General features: G+C 43.7%; 1 long non-coding RNA gene across 1 annotated transcript; it reads right to left on the reverse strand.

Moving 5' to 3' along the window:
- Positions 1–3,273: 3,273 nt before the first annotated feature.
- Positions 3,274–5,570, reverse strand: LOC135243774 (uncharacterized). The gene is made up of 2 exons (XR_010326787.1): positions 4,406–5,570; positions 3,274–4,149 (listed from the first exon to the last, which is right to left on the reverse strand). It is a non-coding gene; the product is annotated as an uncharacterized LOC135243774 (long non-coding RNA).
- Positions 5,571–8,844: the final 3,274 nt, after the last annotated feature.

Below are 8,844 nucleotides of genomic sequence, written 5' to 3' on the forward strand. Positions count from 1 at the left end.
GCAAAACATGCATCCCTAAGTCTGAGTCACAGATTGAAAATCACTGGTCGGCAGACCTCCTGACGCCAACAAATAAAGCTTCAGTGAGTCAGCCAGCGGATTTGCATGATTATTATCGACTGACCGCCTACGTAACTGAAAACAAGTGATGTGCTATTCTGAAAATTGTTTTTGTTTCTGATGGTCAGTCATTTTTATTTAACCCAGTCGCCGTTTCTTTGAGCATCACATACGCTGGGAATTATTTTGCTCCTACAACTCCAGAGCATTGAAATGACTTTAAACTTAAATGAATTGCAATGATGCTCACTGGCACAATGAGGACTGCAAGAAATGCTTCAAATGAGATTGTAATGTGTCATGGTTTGTCCGTCCTATTGCTTATTGCATTTGGAAACACAGCACTAATGTTTTGTATTTTATTTTTTATGTTTGCTTATGGCACGTTGTATAGATAGCATAAGAGACTGTAATATTGATAATATATCTGCATATAACAAAATATATTTTTGTTAATAGCAATAACATTTTAAATAGTTTTTTTTTTTTTGAATGTGCTGTTATGCTAATAACAGTCATGCAATTGTTGTGTTTGTGCTTGACTTACCTTTAAGGATCTTTTCTTTGCTGTAGGACAGAAATTTGCTCTCTCTCTTTTCGTGGAGGTGTTGTGAATTTAATAGCCAATTTCTATGAAAATGGTGGAACAGACTGCTAATGTGATAAAGAGCATGTCTGTCCTGCAGCATTGTGTACTTTGTGTATATTTTATTAGTCTGTGAAAGCTGCTTATTAACCGACATTTTATGTATTGCCATGCATTGTGAGTTATATCATTTAATATCAATTTCCAGCTCTTATTTTTTCCAGGATGAAGTTTCTTGACACCACAGGAGACTCAACAAATGCTTATTTCTGTGATGCTCCAGTTTCCATGCATAGCCTTGAGCAGGTGAATTTCAAGTACTTTTCTGATTCATGCCAAATATGTGATCACCAAATATGATGTAAACACACTGCACATCAATGGTATGCTGCATTAATACAGACCTTAAAACTTTTAACGTTTAACTTTTAAGTTTTTTGATTATCTGGTAACAAGACAGTGATTTGCTTGAACTCATGAGCTATTAATATTCAAATATTGGGACGAGGAATGGGAAGATTATGTCGATTTAGAAGATTGCAGTATTCTGCGAGATCGCTGCGAATGAAAACTAATTCTGCAGAACTGCCCCCACCCAAACATCACCCCCCCAATGGTACTTCTGTTCCTTGGCCCAGCACATCCAGAGCTGCAGGTGAGCTTCTGGATGGTGAGGAGCTCTCTGAGGTTCTTGATGGCACCCCGTCTCAATGCCCCGTAATGCAGAATTTAAGATCTGATTGGCCCAGATAATTTCTTCATCCCAGTGGAAACCTTACCCGAAGAACTAAAAGCTGCTCTGGAAAAAAAAAGTATTTGTCCAAACCCAACCAATGTATATTAGGGGATTGCTTCTGTCTGCTGTGGTTTACAAAGCAATGCAGATACCCAGACAAATATCAAACAGTGCCGATGGCAAGAGCAATGGCTTAATCTCAGGGCAAAATGGAATGTATGGACTGACGGCTGGATGACAAGTATTATAGATAAATTTAAAAAACCGACTGAGGGGTCAGCAAACATTTGAAAAACAAAAGTACTGTGAATAACTCTCAAAGTGGTGCAAAAAGAAGAAAAAAAAAGCCATCTCATTTAAATCTGGAGCCAGGGATGCAAGAGGGAGAAGATGAAACATCCGAAGATAAAATTGTTGCTCAAATGAAAAAAAGAACTGATGCAGATGAAGGGGGGAGGGGGATGTCAATTGAAAAATCTTCAAATTCAAGCATTTTCCATTTCTGAAGAGAAATGCTCAATGCTGGTGGCAACACGCAGGAAGTCATCAAGGAATGTCCCGCTCTGTTTACCAGAGACGGTTTTGTAGTAGAATTTGAAGAGCTGAACAATTCTACAAAGGCAATGAGGGAATTCCACAAACATACTTCTCGGAGGGGCAGAACCCTACCGGAGATGGGCAGACAGCAGGTGCGTAAGTGGGCAAGGACAATATCTCCTGCAGACGCTGAAAAGCTGGCGCAGTTGGCTGAAGTTAAGTCGCAACCATTGCTATTACTTTAGAAAGACGAGCAGACCGAAGAGCCTTCAGGAGGTGCTGCACATCGCCAGGTGCTTGCTGGGATTCTGATGCTGGCGCTGCTGTTGAATGACAGTTTCCTGCCAGCAACACAATTATCAGAACAGTGGACGCTGATTTTTCTAGAGTCCTTTCTGAATGATCTAATCATACTTAGTGTCCTCTGCAGGATTCCACATCACCACAGCGGCCTATCAAGTGGTCCATTCGCACCATATCTCACAGCTACTGGGCTTGTTCATTCTACAAGATTCTTCTAGAGAATAAGGCAATTTGGGCTCTTTAGTATTGTCAATTTGGGTTCTTTAGCTGCAGGAATGCTCATGTATTCTGGCTGCATTGTCCCAAACAATGTGAGTTGTACCTATACGTACATTCAAATGCTAATTCTAAAAAGAGTTGTGACAGGAAATGGCAGAATCCCTCCCAAGCTATTGACATTCCTGAATAAATCAAATTGTATGCACACGAGTGCAAATTTAAAAAGGATATTCATGCTATAAAAGGATTTTTTTTCTTTCTGTTTGTACTGTCCGATTGCTTCATGTATTGAATTGTCAAGTGTAACGATGGTTAATTGTGGTTTGAAAGATATTGGAGTTCAGTGTTTGATAAAGGCCAGATAATTTCAGATTTGACTAGATGAGGTGTTTCATGATTCCCTGATGAGGCGGTGTCCCACAACTCCAAAAACGGCGTTTTGTGGTACTACTGTCATGAAAATCAAACAAACTCAAAAAACGACAGAATGAATTCTTTATTATATTTGATCAAATAGGAGATAACAGTTCAGAGCACTTCAAGGCAGTCTCTGAAGTGAATCTCAACAAGCCTGAGATTCAACAGTGGCTTGTGTACTTTGAGCAAACCACCTTTACTTGCGAAGATATTCAAGGCAGCCTGTTGTACTTTTCCATTCTTTTTTTGTCTAACTGCCCCTTTCTCACACACACACAGGATGGGGGAGAGGGGAGTATATTAGATCCTATCTCTCAAGGCCTCCTTGTGAGCAAGGAGTCAGAAGAGTTCAGGCAGATAGACGCCCCCCGTCTCAGTTTCATTAAAATACAAAGTAAAGTAATATTTTTTAAGTAATATACCAGTTGTGGAGTTTCAATACACTTTCTTTTAACAGTGCACAATAAGAAAGAAAAAAAAATCTTTATTAATGTTTCATATTAATAAACAACAAAAATGTGAACTATAACTAGAGTGCCCAAAAAAGTACAGTTTCGAAAGTGTACTTTTCGAAAGTACACTGGCAGTTCGACAATGTTGCTTTTTTTTTAATTTTTTTTTTTACTTCAGACGTCAGAAAATGATTATGCTAATTTGACAGTTCACGAGCATTTATGCCTGCATTTAAAGCTGAACTGAAATCAATGGGGGCATAAAAAGTCTAATCACACGGAAGACATTATTACACATTTTGTTACAAGAAAAACTGATTGTGAAATGTTAGGTATCCTAAAAATGTTACAGCCGCCAGAATCCTCGGGAACAACTTCTGTACAGCCATTTCTTAAGAAAATGGCACCAAAAAATCGGCGCTTACTATTCTATCACTATTGATTTTCCGATCAGTCGAAGTTATGCCGACATCGAGACCAGCTAAAATGTTATCTGACATGGATAGACCATAAACCTAGTTTGAGCAACGAGATTTTTTACATTTATATCTTCACCAATATCTTGTCTACAGTAGGGTATGAAGCATTTTAAGTTTACGAATGGGGAGGGGTGTACTCAAATGGCCCAGAATCCATTGCGGGCACACCAGACCCCGTTGTTTTCTGGCTTTCCAGAGCTGGTTAACGGACATCATTGTGTCGCGGCGGCACTCCCAGTGGAAGAGTTTGCCATGAATGTGTGCTCGCCAGCGGCTAAGAGAAAACAATCGCCGGCAGACTAACAGAAGTTGCCTTTTCAGTATATTTTCCTTAGCTCCCCATCGTCCAGAGACAGCAGTCTGTAAAAACAGGCAAAAATAGAGGGCATTAAGTAGCACTTCTAACCTAACCCCCCGGTCCCCAAACACGAACTCTTCTCCGCATTCGTACCCTCCCCGCCTCGCTGGATATCTTTTACCGCAGTCAATCCCACCAGACAAAATTAGTGCAAACGTAGCAGTATAGATCAGCTACCGGTCTACAGTAGCCTACACAGGTGGTCCTCAGAAGCCAGCATGGATGCATGCTTTTTTTCCCAGCCAAGAAGTTACACACCTGATTCTACTAAGCAAGGTCCTTAGCAAAGAGTCTAGTCGTTGATTAGTAGGATATTTGGTTCTTAGGCGGTTTAACATCGTAGATGGCGACGTGTGGGATGCGAATTTGGCAGCACATGTTTTTGCACAGATCCGTGTTTTCATTGAGCTTTCCCACCCGCGGCACTCATGCAACCTGGCCATCTTTTCAGCTGAGGCCAAGTACTGTTAAAGTGAATCACAACAAGCCCCGCCCACCCGCCTCTGTGTTACCGATTTAGAGCAGAAGTCTAGGGTAACATTGATGGTCTTTTGTTTTGAACGGCTTGAGAATTTAAAAAAGAAAGGAAAAAAAAAACAGTTTCCTACAATTAAATTTAACATTCGACATGCGTGCTCGCGACCGACGGATCAACAAATTGTTCACATCCCAACTGAAAACGCCTCCCCTTCTCTCCCAATTGATGTAATGGGCGCTCAATCTCGGCAAACCCCTTCACACAAAGCGCCTGTAATGAAAGGCCGCCCCCACAAAGCTGTTGATTCCAGTTTGATTTTTTTGGAACAGGCTATCCCCACACAGCATCCGCTGCTGCAGGGCCTGTCGTTATGCCTTCGGCCGAAAGGACAGGCCCTAAATAATGGGCCTGAATAGAAAATAAATTGCACTCTGATGGGGTCACTTACAGGCACGGCTTAGACAGCGCCTCATCTCAACAGGCAATGCCGGTCCCCCCCGTATGTCTGCGAGGATACAATCTATCGACTTTATGAAAACTACTTGGTGAGTTACATCGGCGGGGCGTAAGCTGTGGGTCTCGGGGGGTATCTTTTGGGTCGTGAAATCATTATGAGTCACTCTGGATTTACACCAAACACATTCCCGTCGCCAGAAGTCATTTTCAACGGAGAGGGCGGCGACCCGCGCGATGACTACTGCACTCTGCCAAACTGCCGAATAATGACTGTCGTTGACGCTCGGCTAGCGTGTTCTTCTTTAGACCAGCGGTGCACAAACTGTGGGTCGGTTAGCCAAGGTCACGGCGGATATATATTTGCTCGTGGTGTCGTGTTAGGGGGCCTGTGTGGGGGAAAAAAGGCGTTGATATTCTTTAACGCTGTTTTGTGTTCGTACAAATAAATTTCAAATGGATAAAATAAAACTTGCTAAAACGCATTTTTACTGTTTGCATTTGACAGTGCGTTTCACACGATCACGTAGATGCGTGCTTTAACGTTGACTGGTGCGTCATTCCTACTGCACTCCACAAGCTAGAGCCCAATTTGCACCGCATTTCGAAGAGAAAAAAACGTCTAAGCTGGGCAAAATCTCTTCAGCAGGAACATTGGCAGCTAAAAACTCTCTCTGATCAGAGCCAAGGAATCAAGCTGGCGTACTGTCTGCCACCTCCCCAGAATTTGCACCCCCCCCCCCCGCCCGCCCATTCCTCATTAGCTGCTGACACATTGCCATCATACCCTACAAATTCCTATTTAATCGCCGTCTCTAGTGTCTGCTGCCCCTGCCGCAGAGGTGGGTAACCCGGCTTCAAAGAGTAAAAAGACTGACCATGTATTTGCTCCACCACCATGCACTAAACCAGCTGACTCTAATTAGCATAACTCTTCAGCATGATGGGAGACCTAATTATTGTAATCAGCTGGTTTAGTGCATGTTGGTGGAGCAAATGCATGGTCAGTCTTTTTACTCTTTGAAGCCGGGTTACCCACCTCTGCCCTGCCGTACCACTGCCAAAAAGAAAAAAGGAGTTTACTGAGCAGAATAGTTAGGTGAGCTGAATCGGTCATCGACAGCAAAGGGAGTGGTTGCGCTTGGTCAGGTGGTTTTGTGCGCTCCTGCAGATCGTGTGTGTGTGTGTGCGCTGTCGTGGAGATCACACGTAAACTCGTAGAGGAAGAGAGTCTGTGTGCCTGTAACTTCTTTATTATATTTGGGCAATAACGGTTCAAAACACTCTCACTGGCGTCTCTGCAAAGCAAAGGTCGTTTGCCCCAAAGCCGCTACTGAATCTCAAGCTAGCCGAGATTCAGTAGCGGCTTTGGGCGAACGTCCTTTGCTTGCAAAGATAGAATCCGAAGGCAGCCTGTTGTCCCTTTCCGTCCTGTCGTGTCTCGCTGTGTGTGTGTGTGTGAGAGGAGCAGCGTGACAGAGAGGGCTGTACATTCTCTCCTGTCTCTCGAGGTCGAAGTCCTCCCGTGGGCGAGGAGACGGAAGAGTTCAGTTAGATGCCCCCCCCCCCCCCCCTCGTCTCGTCTCGTCTCTGTTTGATTGAACAGAAATACAAACAAAAAAAAAAAAATGTACAGGAAGGACATTTTATATTTTTTCTTTCTTTTTATATCTCAGAAACCTGGATTTCTGCTGGGATTTTGACCTTCTGCGAGGTGACTGTGGCTCCTCAGTACCACAGTCACCCAGAGACGCCAGCAGCCCTGCGGGGTGTGTGATGTGCAGGTGCGCGCGAGTGACACGCGCGCAAGCCCGCCGGACCCCGCCTGCCCTGGAGGGGGCGTCAGGCTCACAGCAGGATGGGTGGACACGGCGCCATAATCCCCATCTTAGGCCTCGTACCCCGCTGCGCGAAAACAGCACAAACAAGGTTCCTGTCAAAATACCTGGCCGGCTTCCCGCACCTGTGACGCTGCCGGCGCAGGCAGTCTGCTCTTACCGCACAGCCGCCCGCGTGTGTGTTCTGCATTCCAGCGAGCCGGATAATGGCTCCTTTGTGTAAGCGATGGCTTTCCAGATATTCAAATGTAAATTAGCACGTTGAATTTCTCAGAACGCTGGTTGTTTTCTAGCATGTCTGTTCCCATGGTGATTGCGTGCAGACAATGGGGTGTAATTTACAAGGGGGGGGGGAGAGGACAGGGAGGGGCTAACAAGGCTACAACCCACACACTTCCCCCCCCTCCCCCCCTCAGTATTACAAACCAGGCCAAATAACCCCTGCAATAATATAGCTGTCAGGGTTCTGTGTTTTCCCCCTGTCTTTCCTTGTTGGGCCGCCAGATGGCGGCACTTCTGTTTTGTGTCCTGTTTAATTGTATTATTGTTTTTTATTATCCAATTATTGTTGGTTGTCTCGTTTTCCCTTCCCTCTCTGTGGCCTGATTGTTCATTGTGCCCTCCTGTGTCTCGTCTGCGTCGTGTCTATTTAAGTTTCCCTTCCCCCTGACTCAGGTGCTGGATCCTTGCTTGCTTGTTGTTTGCCTGCTTGCTCGTTGTTGTTAGTTTGTTTGACCGTGCCTCCGATCGCGTTTCTGCCCTGAGTGTTTCCTGCCCCTGATCTGTTTTCTACGTGCTTTTGGATTTTTGCTTTTTCCTTGTTTCCGGCGTGTTTTGTAGTTTTTTTTTTTTTTTGTGAGTTGCCCTGCGAGGCTTTTTGTTCCCCTTGTTCTGGTGTTGTAAGTAAAGTCTTTGTTCTGCCTATTTTGGAGTTTTGTGTTTTTCCCCGCACTCTGCGCTTGGGTCCTTTCCCTCGCCCGTCCTGACAATAGCATGATGATGCAAAATGCTTTTATATAATAATAAAGATGGGGATATCCTGATGTGACTGGGATATACAGATCTGTGTGACTGGGATATACAGATCTGTGTGACTGGGATATACAGATCTGTGTGACTGGGATATACAGGACTGTGACTGGGATATACAGATCTGTGTGACTGGGATATACAGGACTGTGACTGGGATATACAGGACTGTGACTGGAATATACAGAACTGTGACTGGGATATACGGAAGTCCCAAGTCCCACGGATTCCCTGACTTTCCCCATTATTATTATTATTATTATTATTTTGTCATGTCTGCGATTTCCTCTTGTCTTCAGTTCTTTAGGATGGTAACTGCCAACTTAACATAGCATACTGTGTGATTTGTATAGGCCTACGCTTTTTAACCAGTTTATTACGGAATGCTAGGGCAAATCTGCAGCCTAAAAATACTACTGAAATACCAGCATACCAGTGATCATTTATCTACTTTAAACAACCTCATTTGTAGTGCAGCGGTGACCTGAGCTTGGTGAAAGGTCTTTAAAATGAGGCTTAATGATTTCTATAGACCAACATCATCGGCTGTTGTGTCAGCATTGTCCCAGAAGGAAATTTTAAACATATTTTCTCGGGCTATGATGGGTTTTAGTTTTAAAGAGAAAAATTAAATCAATTCAGTTGTTTTGTTTGTGCGGCACAGAAGGGGAATTAAAGAGCGAGGCAGTGTTGGATATTGATTTCGTTGTGATTTCACAATTACCAGGAGTGCGAAGTGCTCCAAAGTGGCCTAGTTTCATTCCGTACTTGCAGTTGAAGGTATCGGGCTGTATGTCCCTGATTTATTTAAGCCCGTGTCTTTGCGTCATTTCAAAAGTTTCTTTCTCCTCTTCTCGAAAGTTTGATGCAGGATAATCCTGCTCAATTAAAAAAAAAAA

This window comes from Anguilla rostrata, chromosome 17 (genome assembly GCF_018555375.3).
Source record: "Anguilla rostrata isolate EN2019 chromosome 17, ASM1855537v3, whole genome shotgun sequence".
In the NCBI taxonomy this organism is placed as follows: domain Eukaryota; kingdom Metazoa; phylum Chordata; class Actinopteri; order Anguilliformes; family Anguillidae; genus Anguilla; species Anguilla rostrata.